General features: G+C 52.5%; 1 long non-coding RNA gene across 1 annotated transcript; it reads right to left on the bottom strand.

Annotated features, from left to right (window-relative positions):
- Nucleotides 1-1,403: 1,403 nt before the first annotated feature.
- On the bottom strand, nucleotides 1,404-17,028 carry LOC145543703 (uncharacterized). Its single transcript, XR_014080974.1, has 4 exons — nucleotides 15,351-17,028; nucleotides 6,086-6,240; nucleotides 5,785-5,829; nucleotides 1,404-5,096 (listed from the first exon to the last, which is right to left on the bottom strand). It is a non-coding gene; the product is annotated as an uncharacterized LOC145543703 (long non-coding RNA).
- Between the last annotated feature and the right edge of the window lie 3,837 nt (nucleotides 17,029-20,865).

Raw genomic sequence — 20,865 nt, 5'->3', positions numbered from 1 at the left:
CAGGCCCCAGAGCACAGGCTCAGGAGTTGTGGTACATGGACTTAGTTGCTCTGCAGCATGTGGGATCTTCCTGGACTAGCGATCGAACCTGTATCTCCTGCATTGACAGGCAGATTCTTCACCACTGAGCCACCAGGAAAGCCCCCACCGAAGAGTTTTAAGAAAGAGAACGTCATGTTTGATTTGGGTTTTAGAAGAGAGAGTGGACAGAATAATGGAAGAGGTACTGAAGTCAGGAACCTGGGTCAGAGGAGATTCTCATCCTCAGCCTGCCTGCTTTCTGTCCATCCAGAAAACTTACAACCTCATGAGGCCACCCCCAATACTGGTCAGGACTCTAGGCCATAGCAACAGAGGCCTCAGTCCAGCAGCTGAAGCCTTTAGAAGGGAGACAATTAGTCCCCAGGCTGACAAAGGGGCTCAGAAGTTTGGGGGCAGTAAAAAGAAAAGCCAGAATCAGGATCTTGGTGCCCCCAGGACACTCTGTCTACCATCGGTCATCTCTGTCTCTGCTTCTTTCTGCCAGGTGGCCTCAGTTTCTCCCACTGCTCCTGGGCATACCCCACAAGGCCAGGGAAGGTGACCCCAATAGTCTACTTTGAACTCTTACTCCAAAGGCAAGAGGGAGTTTCTCCCATAGACAGCAGCAGAAAATCCCGGGGGAGGCCTTGATGGGTGGGTCCTGAGCCAGTCACTGTGGCTTAGGGAGGCAGTACTCTGATTGGCCAACCCACGGACATGGGTCACATGTCCATCCCTGAGCTCTAAGCTGGGAAGTGCGGAAGCCAAAGAATTGTAATTAATGGGAGAACAGAAATGGAAAGGCTGTACCATGACCTGGTAATGGGGGAGGCTAGTGAGCAGGTTAAAAACAAACCAAGTACATAATCAACAAACAACACATATAGACCTACATGCAGGTAATGGTGGGTGGTTGAACCACTTATTACAACTTTCCCCCCTAACTCTCCTAGAGCTAACTAGTAGAAACAGACTAAAAACCACCAAAATAACTAGTCAGTCTGGGTCAGTCAGTCCAACCTCCAGTCAGTGCAAGGAGGAAAAGAAAGTCAGACGGTGTTGGGGCTGGATTCACAGGGGACCCACGGTGCTGTTCTGAAAATTCTGTCCAAATAACTGCCAGTCAGAGATCCTCCTGGAGTTAGCAGTGTCACCAGGAGCTGTCCAAAAACCAGGCCAGAGTGAGAGGACTATTGGGCAAAGGCCAGAGCCCCTGCCCTCTTATTTCAAGCTGCCTATAAAAAAGAGCCACCTGAAACCCACAACCCACACCTTCCCCAGCCTCCTGTGACCTCAGACAAGACCCAGCTTGACAAACCCTTGAGCTCAGCAATTCCACTTCTCAGTATCGATTCTAGAGAAACGTTCTCACATGCACACAATGAGACATTCACAGAGATTTTTATTGCAGTACTTTTTATGGAGAGAAAAAAGGTGAAAGGAACTTAAACGTCTATCAATAGGGAAATGGTTTTTTAAAAGATGATGCGGACTTCCCTAGTGGTCCAATGGTTAAGGATCCGCCTGCCAATGCAGGGGACATGGGTTTGATCCCTGTTCCAGAAAGATGCCACATGCCGAGGGGCAACTAAGCCCATGTGTCACAACTACTGAGCTCTGGGCACCCTAGAACCTGTGCTCTGAAACAGGAGGATCCCACACAATGAGAAGCATGTGCACTGCAACTAGAGAGTAGACCCCGCTTGCTGCAACTAGAGAAAAGCCAGCACACAGCAACAAAGACCCAAGGCAACCCTAAATAAATAAGTAAATTTTTTTAAAACAAGATGGCACATCCAAGCCATGGAACATGGCATATGACCTCATTAGAAAGAATAATATAGCTATGGGGTCGCACAGAGTCAGACACGACTGAAGCCACTTAGCAGCAGCTATGTGCTAATGTAGAAAAATGTCTGGGATGTTACTAATATTAAAAAAAAAAAAGCCAGATGCAAAAACATGCATATTGCATGATACCTTTCATGTTTTTTGAAAGACCAATAGCAAAAACACATGCATATGTATGTATATAAATGCATGGAAATGAGGCTGTAAGGATCATACGCTACTCTGATAACAGTGGTTACTATGGAGAAGAGATTGAAATGTAGGAGTGAGTGGTGGAGGAAGGTAGCCCAAGGAAGTTTTCCTTTATCTAAGTTGTTCAACTATCAGACAAGGAAAATATACGCAGATAGCACTTGCACAGTCAAAGTTAATATTTAGGGAGAAAGTCAGGGGGTTATGTGCATTGTAGCACTGCCAGTAATAAGAGGAAACCCGAAAACAACCTAAACACTCACCTGAAAAGGACCAACTAAACCACTACAGGCGCCTCTGACAAAAGGACACTGGACAGATGCTGAAAAAAAAAATGGGGCAGAGCCAAGTAGGAAAATATTCTCTGAAACTGAAAAAAGCAAGCTCCAAGAATGATGCTTGGAGTACAATCTCGTGTTTACAAAACAAAGATGCGTTATCATACACTAAGAGGGAACAGACAGGGAGCGTCATCAAGCGGAAGAATGCTCTTGGAGTCACACAGGATTCAATCCCTGCCCTGGAACCAGCTGAGTGGTCTTGGTGCTGGGTCATGGGTGGGGGGGTGGCACCAGCTCTAAGCCCCTTTGCCTGTCCTTAAAAAGAGAGGGCAGCAGAACCTACCTTGCGGAGCTGATAACAGGACTGAGGAAGCATGAGCTTTAAAAGCCTGACTCTGCAGCCATCTTTCAGCAAGCTCGTTGTCCTCAGTGCCTGCACTGTTTCATCTGGAAGTGGGTTTCGGAGCTAGGGGAACCAGACACTCAAAATATACTCTTCTACAATGCTCGGATTTTTACAGCAAGCTTGCATCACTTCCATGTTTAAAAAAAATTAAAGGAGAAAACAACCCAGCCCAACAGCTGCCTGTGATGTGTCCGCTGACAGCAGCTGGATGCTCCACCCCAAGGCTATCAGGACGCAAAACTCCTGGGTCCATCATGCTGGCCATCACTGACCGCAGGCTGTGAGTGTGTGCACCCGGCCACCACCAGCTCTCACCTCGAGAAAACTGCTTCCAGTTCCAAGACTATGATTATGGAGAAATGCAGGTAAAATGAGCCAAGCCCTCAGAGCACGATGATCCCTCCTAGCTGCAGGCTCGAGACCAGGGGGGACGGGCAAGAGGTGGGTGACAGGTGTTCTCCTGTCACCTGCCTGTCTGCGTCCTGGGATTTAATACAATTTGGACACTTCAGCTGAGTGGCGGCTGGGGCTCCAGCCACGTGAAATCAGGCAGATAAATACTGGAGCAAAGGGCACCAAGACCTTGGCTCCCTGTCATCTTGTCACCACCTCTGCCAGAGCCCCACTGGCACGTTAAGTCGCTGAATCAATCAGGGCTGAAGGGAGGAGGCTGAGAATTCCACAAAATTATGCCTTGAGAATCACATGGTTCCACTGTTCTCCCTTTGAGCATCCGGGAGGCCCATCCAGCAACACGGAGGAGACCCCGGCCACAGGCAGTGGATTCTGAGCACCTACCCTGAACCAGGCCTAAGAATTCTCCTGCAATGCAGGAGACCTGGGTTCAACCCCTGGGTTGGGAAGATGCCCTGGAGAAGGGAAAGGCTACCCACTCCAGTAGTCGGGCCTGGAGAATCCCAGGGACTGTATATCCATGGGGTCGCAAAGAGTCAGACACGACTGAGTGACTTTCACTTTCACTTCACTTCACCATGCGCCAGGTCAGCGCGGGTCCCAGGAATGCAACAGAGACAGGACAGCGACACACTTTGTAGAAGGAGCTTCCAGGTTGGCATCCCCTCTGTCCCCAGAGTCCAAGCCCCGACCACCACGAGGGAGGCATCTCTCACTCTCTGGAACTGCTCTGGGACCCAGGGACCTGAGTGCCAGTCCCCATTGGGCACTGTGTGGATGAGCCGTGAACCTTGGTATGACTGGCCAAGTCAACCCTGCCCTGGGAACAGTGGAGTGAGTGCGGGGAGGATAGAGGGTCTGACGCTTGCTCCTTCATCTCCCACGTGCTCGGCACCATGCAGAATGCAAGGGTGAGCCAGGAACAATGTGGACATGCCCTGGAGAAAGCAGGGACCTTGAGGAATGAGGCCGTTATCCCCAGGTGGCCAAGACAAGCCCATGGGGCCTTTGCTGCTGCCCAAACCCTCTCATCTAAAGGAAATCAGTCCTAAATATTTATTGGAAGGACTGATGCTGAATCTGAAACTCCAATACTTTGGCCACCTGATGCGAAGTACTGACTCATTTGAAAAGACCCTGATGCTGGGAAAGATTGAAGGCAGGAGGAGAAGGGGATGATAGAGGATGAGATGGTTGGATGCCATCACTAACTCAATGGACATGAGTTTGAGTAAACTCTGGGAGTTGGTGATGGACAGGGAGGCCTGGCATCCTGCAGTCCATGGAGTCACAAAGAGTCAGACACAACTGAGCGACTGAACTGAACTGAACTGAGCTTCTCTCAGCTCGGGGAGGGGATCAAGCACAGAGACCTTTGTCAGCCCTTTCGGGAGGGAGGGAAGATTCCCCAGGGAGGCCATGGACCAAGCTGCCTCCATCCCTCACAGTGACTTTATACCCAGCATAAGCCCTCCACCTTCCCTCTGTCCCTACAAAGTGACAACCTCAAAACACCTCACTTAGAAAGTTCTAGGTCTCCGAAACAGACCAAATACCATGTTGATCGATATTTTGCCAACTCAGGGTGATGTTGCTGTGGTTTTCTGTCCCTTTTTTTTCTTTTCCACCACCTGCCCCACATCATGTCAAGATTACCTCAATTCATGCCATCTCCCCCTTCCATCCACCCTCACATAGCTGCCCTGTTAATTCCTTTGGATCTCCCACAGATGACCAAGCGGTTGCCCAAGCCTGTGCTGCCCTGGACAGCGGCCTGGGGTCCAAACCCCTAGACCCCAGCATCCTCTGGAAACGAACACCGCCCAACTCACACGGAGCGTCTGACCTTCCGCTTTCACCTCACTCCTTCTTCCTGGAAGCTGAGTCACAGCAAGCCAGCCCCTGCCCCAATCTGGGCCTCGGTTTCCCATCTGCAGAGTGAGATCCAGGTGAGAGGATCATTGAAGACAACATTCTCCATCCTCATTATACAACTGCATCTCCCTGACTCACGGTGGGACCCTCATGGTATAGGACCATGTGTCCCTCATTTCCAGGTCCCAGCTCAGGGCCTACATACAGGAGGGCAGATGGCGTACGGTTCTGAGAGTGACTTAGAGTCCCACAGAGAGACGGGGGGCTGGGCAGGAAAGAGGGATGAGGCCTCAAGTGCCAGCTTTGCTCTTCATCAGGCACAACCCCTGAGCACTTTGCACCCACGGGTCTCCTGCCCTCCGCTGTAAGACATGAGAGCACCCTCCCCTCCATCAAGGCTGTGGCTGGAGGTCAAGTGAGGAAATGGGTGTAAAGCTCTCAGCACAGAGCCCAGCACATACCAAGTGCATGATGAAGATTTGTTGTTATGGATGACGATACTTAGAACAACCGTTTGAGTAAAACATAAAACCGGCGATTGTTACTTCCTACTCTTTTGAGACTTCGGCTCCCTGTTAGCATTCGTTCATTCGTTTCACTCACATGAACTGAGCACCTTCCACGGCCCAGCAGGGCTCCCCCGGGACTATAGGGGTGAAGGGGACAGGCAGGGCTGCCCTCCTGGGACTGAGAGTCTCCTGGGGAAGAGCAACATTCACCAAGTAAAGGAATAAACTGAACAACCGTGGACAGGAGAAGATCTTTCTGAAAATGATCTTTCTTCCTCGTCTGAGAACAGAAACAAAACGAAACGCCGCATCAGCTTGGAGGAGGCTCCCTTGCCTCCACCGTGTCATGGGCACTCCCTCCAAAAGACACACCCTCCCCTCTTCCCTTTCTCTGCCAAACAAGCTCCCATTTATTTCCCAATCCCCAGCTGGTGCCAACTCTGGGCCCTTGCGACCCTTCCTAGACACCCACCCTGCTCACAATAGCCCCTGTCCTCCTCCAGAAACCATCCTCCCTCCTAACCAGACATGCTCACCTGCTCTGGGCTCCAGAGAGTCTGCAGCCTGTGACCGCACCTCTGACTCAAGTGGGTTGGACCAAGAAAGGATGCTTGACCCAGGTCAGAGCAGATTGGGATCTAGGCCTGGGAGCCTCGGTCTACTGGGAGGCCTGGGAAGAAGGAATCCTGGGCTGCAGGGGGAGGTGGAGATGGAGATGGGAAGACAGAAGACAGAGAGGCTGGACACGGGGCTTGTGTCCCCTCTCCCATCCATGTCACCCATCCACATGGTGGGACCTAGTTGTTCACTTAAACACACTCCAGGGTACTTTCGGGCCTACCCACCTGAGAACCCAGGAAATGCCTCAAAGTCCTGCTCACCCCCTCTCCTTACCATCTGGGCATTAAGCAATCTGCACAGCCACTGGAGGAGAATCCTGGGTTGGCCGTTAATGTGGACCTAACCACCTAGGGTGGGAGGGAACGTCCCAGCCTGCACCCCTGGCCCCAGCCCCCCACTGCTGTCAGGAGGTGGGAGAGGAGGGGAGCTTTGACATCTGCCCCAGGGGCTGCTCATCCCATGGATGGTTGATCGGTGGGGAAAGCAAGGGCCCCAGAGGAGGGGCTCAGCTCCTGCTGAGGGGACAGGGGAGCCCAGCTCTCTGCCTGCCCTGCTTACAGCTCAAGGGGGTGGGGAAGGAAGGAAGGAGAGGAGGCGGGACTCCCCTCGGAGGAGGTGAAGCGGACACAGGGAAGAGAGGACGACCATCCTCTAAAAGCACACGGAGAGACAACCCTTTAATTTAATGGGTTGGTTTTTTTCAAGTTTCCTAACAGCTTGTCAACTTGAGAGGTTTTTTAAATACCATTTTTCAAAATCCTTTGTGTCTAAATCTGGCCTTGTCCAGTAAGTACATTCAACCCCACACTGTGGACATCCCCCCAACCCCCCATCAAACAGGCTTGGAGGCCCTGCCCAACTGGCTCCCGAGCAGGTCTGAGACTGGGTCTGGGGGCTTCCCAAGAAGGGTCGCCTTTGCATCTTCCTCCTCAGCACCTTGTCCTCTACCTGTGGAGATGCCCTCAGCCAGGTGTTCACACCTCTTCTCTTTTCTGTTTGCTTTTCTTTGCTAGATGAACCAGGCCAGCGTCAAGGCTTAAATAACCACTCCCCACCCTGCCCACCACCACCACCACTGACAACTCCCAAGCATTTCCCTCCAGCCTGGAATTCCAGGTTGTTAGATCCAGCTGCCTTCTCGACATCTCCTTCCAGCCATTTAATGAGCGTCTCAAACTTAATACCCGAAACTGAACTCTGGACTGTCACCTGTCCCCAGCGGTGCCGTCCCATCCACCGTCTGCCCCTTCCACCGCCGTCCCATCTCTGAGAACAGAAGCTCCCTCCTTCTCATCACTCAGGATAAAACCCCGAGTCCACCTTGACCGCTCACGTCTCTCACTCCCCACACCCAGCAAGCCCCTAGCACATCCCAATGGCGCTAGCTCCAGTGTTCCCAAACTGACCGCTTCCTCCCACCACCACTGCTCTGGTCCAGCCACACGCTTCTGTCACAGCTGCACAGAGCGGCTCCCTGCTCCACGCCCCGCCAAGGCTCCACTCAACCTCAATCCAGCAGCCGGGCATGTCCAAACACGAGTCAGAGCCCGTGACTCCTCTGCTCAAACCGCCCACCCCTCACCCGGTCTCCCATTCTCAAAGCACTCAGGGTGACCCTGAGGTCCTTACAAGGCCCTGCAGTGACAACCATCCTCCCCCACCCCTCCCCTGGCCCCGTCTGGAGCGCTTGCAGCAGAACGGAGGGAAGACAAAAGAATGAGGGCAAGAGTCCGACCTACCAGCCTGAGCAGACGGGGCCACAGCGCACATCCGTGTCTGGATGTTTGTGCCCTGGTGTGTTTGTGCACTAGTGTGGCCACCAGGTGCACTGCCGAGGGAGTGAGGAGGAGAGAGCCAAAGGGAAAGAGAGGCAGAGAGCATCATCTCATTTAACCAGCCCGACCTGCATATCTGAAAGAGGAATGTGCGTGTGTGTGTCTGTGTCTATGTGTGTGTGTATTTCTGTGTGGGTATCCAGGGGGCGGAGTGTGTGTCACACATAAGGAACTCACTCTCAGCCAGCCCCACAGCCCATCTGATGGCTCCATGGCTGACCCTGGTCCTCAGGGACATAAGTGAAGAGGGTTCTCTTTGCAAGCTCAAAGGGAAAAGAAGTGTCCCGGCAACCAGGTGGGAAGTGGTGGTTATAAACACCATGGAAGTCAGGGGGGTGAGGTGGGGTGTAGCAGGCACTGGGCTTCATGCTAAGCATAGCTTCATGGGACGTGAAAAGGATTATAGGAGGCAAGCGTGTACAAGGCTGTTGGTACCTAGTAAGTGCTTGGTGAAAGGCAGCTTTTGGTATTATTATCTTCTCATCTTTTTCTTCTCTTGACAACCTTCTGGGAGCAGGATTAAGACCCCTATGTCACAGTAGAAGCTTAAAGAAGTGAGTCAGTGATGGAACTGGGACTTGAACCTAGGTCTTTGTGGCTCCAGAGCCCAGGCTCTTGACATGGCCCACCTGCTCTACCTCAGTCCTCCAGAGTCTGGAGTCTCCACTGTTGCCTTTGGGTCAGGACTGACCTGTAGGCAACAGAGCTTGCAGCCAGAGGAGATCTGGAAGAGTGTCCAGGGTGAAGGGGTCAGATCTAGCCAGGCAGATAGCCATCGCTAGTGTCAACATGCACTGGACAGGTAGGGGCAGAAACAGACCCAAGCGGGAGGATAAGCAGAGATCCTCCCCTCATGCCTGGCGTTTGAGACTTTTCTTGATCTGGCCCACCCTGGACATGCTACCCTGAACCATATTTGGTTCCTATTTCCAGTGCATTCTACTTTTTTCAAGCTGCCCTCTTCCTCCTCATTCACCTGGCAAACCCTTATTGATCCAGCAAAACCCAGATTAGAGGCATTCTCTTCTGGAAAGCCCCAAGATGATAAATTATAGCATCTCCAGTGAGGAATCTGGGTTTCAGTGAGGTTCAGGCTGCATCCACGGTTGTCCCCACTAAGCAGCAGAGCCCATGTCCAGACCAAAACGGTTCAAGGGATTTTCTGAAGCAGAAGCCACCGGCCTCAGTGACCATCTGGGAGTGAGATGAGCATTCTCGTCCCATCAATCCCAGCCTCAGGGCCTCCCTATCCTAACACTGCCCTCACTGCCCTGTGATTCGGCCCACTCCTAACAGCTGACCCCAACTCCAGCCTCTTAGAAAGAGCACACTGGGAGTCCAGGGACCCATGGCTGGATCCTGCCTCAACACTTGCAGAACTGTCTCCAAGTTCTGTCACTTCTCTGAGCTCCCGTGCCATCCTCAGTCACACAGGGACGACAGTGTGTGCTTGCTCACGCGGCCTTAAGAATGAACCGAATCCATATATGAAGGAAGCCAGCCCAGAGCCCAGCACCAGGTGATACTCCACATGCAGGTGTTAAGTTGGTCCGTTCAAGGCCCTTAGATAATACTGGATTTCACTAAAGTTGGGGCATTCCACATTGCGGCACCCAGTTGGACTTTGACGCATGTTTTTAACATGCATTAGTTCCTTAATGAGTTTGAATTCTGGCTCTGACAGTTTCAGCTCTGACTCCCACCAGGGCCTGCCCTCTCCATGCCTCACTCGCCTTGTCTGTGACTCTTTATGAAGCCTTGTCATTCGCTCCCTGAGTTTCAAATATTCATGGCAGTAAAACCCACTCAGATTCTAGGGAGACAAAAAGCCAGGAGGGTAGAAAGAGAGAAACACTGACAGGGAGAAGCCAGGGGTGTCACAGCACCTCACACCCCTCCAGCACTGGAAAGGTTGAGTTCAGAACACCTGTGTGAACAGGGGCTGCTAATTAAGCGCAGAACTCCAGGAATGTGAGTCCTGGAGGAAGTCTGTCATTGACTTTGCTCTGAAAGTAGGAGGTGGGCAATGGGAAGCCGTGCAGGGGAGAGGAACGCTGGACCCCTCAGAGCCCAGGTGAGACTGGGAAGAGGTAAGAGGGAGGGAAGGGGGAGGTGGTGTCTGGGGAGCACGTGTATTTGCACACGGCTCTTTTCATCCGACAGCCATCCTAGGGGGTGTGAGTTCACCCCTTTTACAGATGAGGACACTGAGGCTCCAAGTGGTCACGAGACTTGTCCAAATGATGGAGGCTGGCCCTATGCTCACTCTGGGGATGGAGACACCCCTGGGAGACAGACAATGAGGATGCAGGGGGGTCTGATGGGGAAGCACAGGCGATATGGGAGCCAGAGGAGGACCCTAACCAGCCTGGGGTGTCAGGGGCTTCCCAAGGAGAGGTTGTCTGCTCCGGGGCCTGAGGGTGAGCACATCCTGGCAGGAAGAGGAGATGGGGAAGCAGAAGAGAGAAGAAGAGATGCTCTGCTAGAAAGAACAACCAGTACCAAGGCCCGGGACAAGCGTGGGTAAGGCTGTTCTGGAAACTGCAGAACAGGCTGCTCCAGCTGGGGGAGGGCAACCCATGGGCGGGCAGAGGGAGGGGACAAGCGAAGGCCGTGGTCCCTGGGAAGGTGAGCACAGCTACATGCTAAGAGCCCAGACTCTGGAGCCAAACCCAGGCCCTGGTGCTCTCCAGCTGGAAGGTCCTGGGCAGGTCTCTAACCCTTTCTGGGCTGTTCCATCATTGACTAGGGGGACATGATAGCAGCCACCTCCTCTCAGGGTGGTTTGGGGATTCAAGGAGCTGAAAACAGTGCTGGGGCCACGGTAGGGCTCTCTGAACGTGAGCCTCCCCTGGAAGCCTGGCAACCTGGGCACTCTGGCCCACGCTGGACTCACCCTGGAGAGAATGGATGCCCGTAGCCTGGAGACTGTGGCCTGGGGTTTCAGAGGATGGCTGCACCCCCTCCCTGTCCCCTCCTCACCCATCCTGGGCTGAGGTAACAGAACAGCGAGTTCCCTTCCACCTTCTTCGGCTGAGCCACTATCATTCTCTCCCCAGAATTCATTGTCATGTTGACACAGACGCCTCTATTTGTGGGGTGCCTGCTTCCTTGGGCCCCTAGCCCACACAGCTTGGAGTGTTCTCCCAGCTATCTGGTGGGGGGCCCTCATGGCCCAGGGTGGCACAGGGCAGTGAGAGGTGCGGCTGGCATTGGAACCCAGGTCTGCTGGCTCTCAGGTCCCTGGTCCTCTCTGGACTCTGCTCCCTGGGAATGCAGGAGGACTGCCATGGGAAAGATGAGCAGAGAAGTCAGCCCAGTCCAGGCGGATGGCCACCAGGCTTTGAGTTCAACCCGCTCCTCTGGTTACTGGCATATATTTGCATGCGGGGCTCAGAGACTCAAATATGGGCAATAAAATCAATTAGTGTGACCAACCAGTGGGCATGTAGCTACAGGAGACCCTCAACCAAGGTAAAAAGTGAAATAAATTTTGAAAATGATCCATCTCAACACCTCCTGGGTCAGCAGAGCTGACCCTGAACCAGGCTCAGCCTCCAACCCTCAGCCCCTCCAGGTCAGAAGTGAGACACTTGAGGGAAAAGAACTCTAATTCTCTGGAATAAGGGGTTGTATTCTTACACCAGAATGCACCTCAATAAAAGAAGGGCCACAAGTAGCTGGATGGATGACAGGCTGTTCTCTGCAAACACGTTACAAGCTGAACTGTCCGGCCAGCCCAGAGCTTGCGGTGCTCAGACAACTCTCACCAGTGGTGAGGGGACTTCCTGGGGTACAGGGATGGCAGGTGGTCTGGTCCATGTCACAGAAACCTTCCAGGAAGGCTGCTCTGACCAGCCCTCCAGGATCTGCCCATTAATGAGCCACTCTGTCCACAAGTGACCAAGTGGAGGAGACAGGCTAGGGGTCTGGGGCCAAGAGACCCAGATAAAGTCATGCCCTAGATCCTTAAAATTTCTAGTACCTTTAAGTGACATGGAAGGGATCGCAGGTTTTCTACCAGCCCTAAGGTTAGAGTTCCTTCTTGGGGCCAGAACTGTTCACCCACAAGCTGGACAAAAGTTGGATGGTGGATTCAGCCTGCCAGGATGCATGAATGAACCAATGCACTGAAAAGTGCAGGAACAAGTGAACCGATGCCTGAATGAATGGATGGGTGGATGAATGGTTGAGACCAAGAATAAATGCACACATTGAACATGCAAGTATGGATTACTGGATGGCAGGAAGCAAGTCTGCCTGAGTGACCAAGGCTAGGATCATATTGGATAGAAACCTGATGCACAGAGAGGTTAGAAGCTTGCCTCAGCTCACACAGCTAGTGTGAAGCAGAGTTGGGACTCCAGCTTGGTACTCTGGCCACACTTCCAGCTCTGCCTTGAGGCAGTATCATGGCTGAGGCTCATCGGAAGGGCTGGGCCTTCCCATCACACCCCACGCTACCCACTGTGGACATTCAAAACAGCCTGGTGAAATCCAGATCCCATACTCAGAATAGTGCGTGGTTTCCCCATCACATCACTCTTCTTGCTGTTGCCTGGGTTTGACTGGGAGCAGATCTTGTCTTTTCCATGATTCTTTTCAGGACCCTGATGCTGGGAAAGTTTGAGGGCAGGAGGAGAAGGTGCCAGCAGAGGATGAGATGGTTGGATGGCATCACCAACTCAATGGACATGAATTTGAGTAAACTCCAGGAGATAGTGAAGGACAAGGAAGCCTGGCGTGCTTTAGTGCACGGGATCGCAAAGAGTCAAACACTACTTAGTGACTGAACAACAACAATTTCTGCCTCTGCAGAGCTGGAGGGCTAGGATAAGGGCTAGCACGCAGAGGGTGGCTTATTCTCACTCCAGCAGGGCACCAAAGGAAGCAGTGAGTGTCATTGCCAGGAGTTGTCATGGCCTATGCCTTCCGTAGCCCCATTGCCCTCAAAAGTCATAATGTTTTTAGCCAGGAGATAGTTCAGTTTCTGTCTTGATATCTATGTTGCTTGTTTAGCCCATTCAGCATTTTGGGGTGAATAGAGGGAGGCAGGGAGTAGGGTCATGGAGAGAGGGGTGGGTGACTTATTTGGGGATAGATTTAGGCTCAGCATCAGCAGCCAAATCTCAACAGTGAGACAGTTTGCCCTGTCAGATGATGAGCTCCCCATCCCTAGAAATGTCCAACTTATTACAACAAAGAAGGAGCTTCCTATATTAGAGGAGGGAGTTGGGCTAAAGTTATTTCCTGTGCTAATATCCTGATTCCAACATTTCTATTTCAACTCTGTTCCTCTGAATGCCTTTATGTTGTCCCATGTTTTTTGTAAAGATTCCTAAATCCTCAGAATCTGTGGGCCTATGAGTCCATGAATGCATCTGTGCTCCTATAATTCTAGGACTCTGTACAAAGATGAGATGCTCAGATCTTGCGGTTTAAAGATTCTATAAAGTGCATCTTTGAGCCTGTGAAAGATGCTCTAATCCCAAGATTCTGTGCATCTCGGATGCTCTGAATGGTACTAGCATATTCCAGAATGCTCCAGCTACATAAGGGAAATGAAGGTTCAGAGACCCTGGGCTTCTCAGAATTTTCGATATCTTTAAGAGATTATTCCGTGGTTTTTCTCCAGGGACCTCTCAGCATTAAAAAGTGGAGTCCCTGGGTGTTCCCATTCCATTCACTTCCCTCTCTCATCCCCACCTGGCTCACCCTGCTCTCTCTCTCTTGAAGGACCCAAAGCCCTCAGAGTGGAATGAAACATTCCAGAGGGAAGTCTCCACCCCCACATCCTCCCCACGTCCACCTGAGCCTCCACCCAGTCAACCTGCCAGAAGAGACACGCCCTTCTTTTGACGTTAGTCCACAAACTGCTTCTCTGGATTCCTGCACATACACTCCCCCGGGGACCATCCCCCCAGCTTGGAGCACCAGGGCTGGGACACCCCTCCCTGCACCCCAGGTCCTCTCCTCCTGCCCTCCCCCGGCTCCCAGACCTGGGTGGCAAGCGTGGGCTGCACCCCTTCTGCCCTGTGGTTGGGACCTTCTCGGTGGGAAAGTTGTCACCTGTGAGAACCCAGGTGTAAGGTCACCACAGGGATGCCTGCACATGCCCCCGCATCTTAAGTAGGTTTAGCTGGTCTTAAAGCCCAGATAATAAAAACCATTAGAAAATCTTTGGGCAGATGTCATCCCAGAAGAACACCTCAGGGATTTTTTTTCCTCTAGTGTTAATTATGAGTAGGGATGCAGTCTTTGGAAACCAACTGGAATTTTTCTGGTTTAAGTAAGTAAGTGCTAGTTGCTCAGTCGTGCCCAACTCTTTGCGACCCCATGGACTGCAGCCCACCAGTGGACACTGTAGTCCACATCTCCTGTGTCCATGAGATTTTCCAGGTAAGGATACTGAAGCAGGTTGCCATTTCCTTCTCCAGGGGATCTTCCCCACCCAGGGATTGAACCCGGGTCTCCTGCACTGCAGGCAGATTCTTTACCGACTGAGCTACAAGGGAAGCCCTTTACTGGTGAGTTTCACTCAAAAGAAACACCTTAAGGAGCAAGAAGCCGGGAGAGCACCTTCCCTTCAGTTCTGTTTCTGTTCCCTGATCCTCTCGCCCTCTCCGCAGAGCTCTTCTCTAGTCCTTGTTTAATCTGGGCTCTCAGTGGGCTCTGAGCACCGGACGTCCTGCCGGGTTCCCTTTGGTTTTTCTGGAAAGAACTGGATCTCGGGAAGGAGGCATGGGAGAAGGCAGGGCGGGGCTGGAATTGTGGAGGCTGCATCTGCAGTCAATCCTCCAGGGCAGCCCCCACCCACCCTGACCTTAGCAGGCAGGTGGGGGTCCTGGGGAACCTGTGTCAGAGAGGGGACCTGGAGCGCAGAGCCCAGCAGACTTAGCCATGGAGGTGAGAACCAGGGGTGGCTGGGGCTAAATCTCCCAAGGTCTGGGTTCAGAGACCTGCCTGTGAGGCAGAGGAGGTTATTGGGGATCAAGAGGCAAGGGTGCCCGCCAACCTGCTCCATGTGGACTGGAGGCAAGAGCGTCTCTGGCAGCTGCCTCCCTGGTCCCTCTGATCAGAGGTGAACGAAGAGAAGCCTACACCCTCCCCAGGCAGAGGCAGGACTGCCAAAGGCTTAAGGACCAGAGACCAGGCTGCCTCCCTGGGGGGAGACACCTGTGAGGCCAGAGCATCAGGGGCAGATGAGAACTGAGCAGCCTTGTCACTGCCCTGGCCTGTTTCCCTCCTCCCCTCACAGGGTGAGGTGGCAGCTACAGCACAGCCAGCCGGGGACAGGGCCGAGGGGAGAGAACCCAGGGCCTGGGGCCCTGAGGGAGGGGCTGACCTGGGAGAGCAGGGGGAGGAGAGGGAGATGGAGAAGGCTTGTGTTCAGAGCTGCCAGCCCTCAGCTATGATGGGCACTTCACACACTCTGTCTTCTGTAATCCTCACAATGGCCCTGGGAGCCTCTGTTAATGTCCCCATTTTTCAGATGAGAACACTGAGTGTCCACGATGATATGACAAGCCCGAGTCCCCAGCTCTTCAGTGACAGGGCCAGGTTCCCACCCAGGCCTGTCTGGTTCCAAAGCAGGTGATTTTCCTTGTGCCCCAATCAACGTAGACATGAAATAACCAACACTAATGTTTTTGAACTGTAGTGTTGGAGAAGACTCTTGAGAGTCCCTTGGACTGCAAGGAGATCCAACCAGTCCATCCTAAAGGAAATCAGTCCTGAATATTCATTGGAAATACTGATGCTGAAGCTGAAACTCCAATACTTTGGCCACCTGATGCGAAGAACTGACTCATTGGAAAAGACCCTGATGCTGGGAAAGATTGAAGGCGGAAGGAGAAGGGGACAACAGAGGATGAGATGGTTGGATGGCATTACCGACCCAATGGACATGAGTTTGAGTAAACTCCTGGAGTTGGTGATGGACAAGGAGGCCTGGCGTGCTGAAGTCCATGGGGTCGCAAAGAGTCAAGACACGACTGAGCGACTGAACTGAACTGAGCTGAACTGACAGGCTCCATCAGGGCAGAGCTTCTGCAACTGTAAGCTCCAGGAAGGGCCCTGGACAGAGAGTGGGAAACTGAGGCTCAAACAGTGGCCCATCCACTTCCTAGATGCCTTAGGCCTCTCTCAGCCTCAGTTCCTGCATCTGTTAAATGGGAGTGATGACCCTATGGCAACAGCGGGAGGGTTAGAGTGAGACCTGTGTGCCTGGAACACAGCAAAACATGAGCTGAAGCAGGATCTAAGGTTGTGCTCTGAGCTCTCTGCTGGCTCCTTTCCTGGAGGTCTTTCAGTTCCTAACTCTTTCTGAATCCATCCATTCATTCATCCATCCATCCACTCATCCGTCTATCCACTTGTCTGTCCATCCACCCATCCAACCATCCAATCACTCTCTTGCTGATTTATAGCAGGAGCCTAGAACTGCTTTGAGCAGGTCCTGGAGGGAGACACTAGGAGGGATAAGACCATCACTGATGTCTGAAGGCTCTCCCAGTCCAGTGAGAATGGTCATAGGTAGAGGGACTGGTGGAGTCCCCAGGGAGCACTCTCCCTGGGAGCATCAGGGAGGACTGCAGGAAGGGGGGCTAAGTTACCAACAGCCTCAGCAGAGGAGGAAGGGCATCCTGGGCAGAGGCACACGTGCAGAGGAAAGGAGGCACAGAAGAGTCTGGCTTATTCGAGAAAAAACTTAGTGTGGCTGGATCCCAGTTTCAGCATTCAGCCAGATGTGTCAAGAGGGAGCAGGAAGAAGCCACAGCTTGAAAGGAGGCAGAGTCAGACTTGGAGAAGCCTTGAGTTCCAGGCCAAGAAGGTTGAGCTTGAGCCCACAGGTAGTTAGGAGCCACCGAAGGTTCTTGAGCTGGGGCACGGCAGGAAAATACTTATGTTAGAAAGCACCCTCCAGCTGCAGGACTGGTGTGAAAGGGACAAACTGGAAGGCTGTGCATCTCCTGGGCCCAGTACTGTAGGGCCCTCCTTTCACAGAGGGTCTCCTGGCACACAAGGGCCACGGGTTGGATAGTAGTGGTGTTAGTTGCTCAGTCATTTCCGACTCTTTGTGACCCCATGGACTGTAGCCAACCAGGCTCCTCTGTCCATGGAATTCTCCAGGCAAGAATACTGGAGTGGGTTGCCATTCCCTTTTCCAAGGGATCTTCGAGACCCAGGGATCAAACTGATGTCTCCTGCATCACAGGCAGATTCTTTACTGTCTGAGCCACCAGGGAAGCCCAGGTTGGATAACTAGTGTTAACAGCTGGGTGGGGGAGGGGGGTAGCGGTGGAAGGGATGGGTTGAGAAGTGGCCTGGGGTCAGTTCAACCCAGAGCCCCACCTATGAGCCAACACACAAACACACAGCTCACACACCCCCACAAAGTCCAAGGGGGTCCTGGAGTCAACCCCTCCCCCAGTTTCTAGCTACCCCAAGGGTCTCATCACCAAGGGGACTGTTTCAGCCCTTCTCTCAGGCACCCCTCCCCTCCCCTTCTCAGCAGGTGAGCTCACTTCTCTGCCAGAAGAAAACCCAAGCCTCAAAATAGAAACCCTCTAGATTTCCTGACACTAAACATTCCACCCCACCCCCTGGCGCCCCACCCCTCCTCTTCCTCCTCCTGAAGATGGAGCTTGTCCCCTCCCTCTGCCTGGGCCCAGACCTGCTCCGTGAGGCCCCTCCTGCCCCACCTCAGTCTGTCCAGGGGGAGAGGGAAGCACAACTTTGATCTCTTTATCTATCATCTATCTGTCTGTATTTATTTCTGTCTAGCTCTATGGCCCCCTTCCCTTCACGCCTGATTCATATTTCCTTGTATTCAAGTCTCTCACCTTGTAACAAACAAACCTGAACTCCACATCCCTGTTAGTTGTATCCCTCTCTTTCCCCTAACAGCCCAACTTGTTAAACCACTGGTCCACAATGGTTGTTTCCCACCCACCCCCCTAGTACACATACACACACACACACACACACACACACACACACACTCCTGTACCCACCACAGTCCCCATGCAGCCCCTGTAACACTGCACTTGTCAAGGCGTCCCTGACCTCCACGCTGGTTCCTCCAGGAGCCACCTCTAGCCTGCAGCCACCACTTCCTGTCTGGCCTCTTCCCACTCTCAGCCCTGTCCACAGCCACACAGTGACCAGAGGGACCTTCAGACCCAAATCTGCCCAGGTTCCTCCCCTCCTCACACCCTGGGTAGCGATTGCTCAGGGTAACATCACAACTCCCTGGCATGGCTCCACTGCCCCCACCACCATTTATTGGATTGACGGGTGGATGGTTGGAGATGGATGGACAGATGGATGGTGGATGATAGATGAATGGATAAATGAGACATGGATGAAGGATGGATAGAGGCTGGATGGATGATGGATGGGTAGATAGATGAGCATATCAAGGACAACACATCCTAACACTCAGAGCTGGTTCAGAACCCCCCAGATTGTACCAAACTTTCCCTGCCCAACTAGCAGATCTTCACCCCAAGAGAAGACAAAATCTCACACAGGATGAAGCCCTACTGTTCTGGAGACCTGGCCAGCCCTTTTTGCTGCTCTTCACAGCCATGACATCTATGAAGTGGGTCTCTTGGTCTAAGGCTACAGTCAAGGATATGGTGGCTCCAAGTAGCCCAGTGGATGGCCGAACTGGATGGACACCCTGCCTGCCTGGCCCAGAGCTGTGAACATGAGCAGGGTGCCCCTGGCAGGGGCTGCTCACATGAAGTTATGCTGAACTTAAGTTAGCACCCAGAATAAGCTCCTGAGGCTTGCACAGTGATGCTAATACTACCAATAATACCATCACACGCTGCTGCCGCAACTCCGGGCAATGACTCAGTGCTGAGCTCCAAGCCAGCCCCCCACCTGCCTCACCTGGTTTCACCCCGCCACAGCCCCTCGGGCTGCTACGGCTCCTCCCCACATGACAGAGGAGGAAATTGAGGCTCGTGAGGTGCAGCGAGCTGCCCAAGGTGCCCCCATCCCGCCACCAGCAGAGCCAAGCTGGACCCTGGGATCTCGTGGGCCTCCTCCGTGTCTCCTGAGCTCCAGCAGCTTCTCTGACCCTCCCGGAGACTGCCGCCCACACTTCTACCTGCACAATATTGATTTTGATTCAGTCCAACCCTTTGACTTGAAATGGCTTCCCTTTTGCAGTTTGCCTCACCCTGAGCAATAACATCCATGAAATCAAGGTTTAATGCATTAATTGCTTGTGAGGTTTTTTTCTGATATTCATTAAAATAAATAAATGACTGGTAAAATATAGAATATTAATGTTTGCCCATGCACCACCTGTGATCACCTCTCAGACCCCCCTCCCTGGGAGACGCCACAGCTGCTGCTGGAGAAGAGAGGAGGAAGAGGAGGTGGCATTTGAGCAGTGAAGCCAGCCTGGCCTCTCCCAGCCCAGCCCAGCCCAGAACAGCAGCAGTGCTTCCTCCCAGGGAGGCCCCACCCTCATCTGCTGCCCCAGACTGGGCCTTGGCAAAGGGAAACACCAGGGCAGCCGGAGGGGGGCCTGCTGACCACCAGCCACATGAGGGAAGACCCTGGGGGGAAGGGACCAAAAAGGTTGTGATGGCCCCAGTGGGATGCCTATGGGAGTGCTCACCACATCCACTCCCCGCCAGCCCTGGCTGCTGGAGGAAGCCTCAGGCTTGGGACAGATTTCCTGGCTCTGCACCAAACACAGGAGAGAGGCTGGGAGGGATTGCTGTCCACAGGCCAAGGACTCCTGCCAGGAAAGAAAGCAGGAAACTGCAAGGGAAAATTTGATACCAAGAGGAGGGGGGAAAAGCCTTCCCCACTGTGGTCACACACCCAAGCAGCAGCTGCGCCAACCCCAACCACGGGGGTGGAGGGGAGGGAGGTGGCAGGCAGAGAGGCCCCAAGTGGGAGTGAAGGCTGCAGGACCGGGAGGGGAGTCTGTTTCAGCCAACGCGGTAGAGGGGATGTGACCAAGCTGTATGAGGGTCCAGAGGTGGAATCAGTGGAGCCAGGATCCCAGTCTAGGAAGGGGTTTCCTCCTGGAGGAAGGAAGACTCTGGGATCAAGTAGGGTAAACAGGCCGAGTTCAAGTCCCAGAGCCTCTACTTGTCTCTGTAAGTCCCTTCTGGTCTCTAAGCTTCACTTAACCCAACCTGTACAATGAGGATAATCGTACTTCCCAAAGTGTTTGTAAGAAATAGAAAAGATTAGCACTCTTAGGACAAGGTTTAGCCCATAGTAGGGCCTCCCTGGTGGCTCAGATGGTAAAGAATCTGCCTGCAATACAGGAGACCTGGGTTCGATCCCTGGGTTGGGATGATCCCCTGGAGAAGGGCATGGCAACCCACTCTAGTACTCTTGCCTGGAGAATCCTGATGGACAGAGGAGCCTGGCGGGCTACAGTCCACGGGGTCGCAAAGAGTCGGACACAACTAAGCAACAAAGCGTAGCACAACATAGCACAGCCCATAGTAAGCACAGATCTATGTTCGCTATTCATAGAGTTATATGTATAATTACTATTTATAGTTATACTGTAAGTATATTATTGTATATTTATTTATATGCTATATTTATATTATTGGCATAATTATTATATTTTGGTTGCTGTTGTTCAGTCACTCAGTCATGTCCAATTCTTTGCCACCCCATGGACTGCAGCACGCCAGGTTTCCTTGTCCTTCACTGACTCCCAGAGTTTGCTCAAACTCATATCAATTGAGCCGTATTATTTATAATATATTTATTATTTGCATAATTATATGATTCATTTATTTTAATTTATGTCTTAATGTGTTACATATAAGTATATAGTTATACTATATACACTGTGATATACCATA

The sequence above is a fragment of the Giraffa tippelskirchi genome, chromosome 3, assembly GCF_054371585.1.
Source record: "Giraffa tippelskirchi isolate mGirTip1 chromosome 3, T2T-mGirTip1v1.2.pri, whole genome shotgun sequence".
Classification (NCBI taxonomy): Eukaryota; Metazoa; Chordata; class Mammalia; order Artiodactyla; family Giraffidae; genus Giraffa; species Giraffa tippelskirchi.
This window is presented reverse-complemented; position numbering and strand designations above follow the sequence as displayed.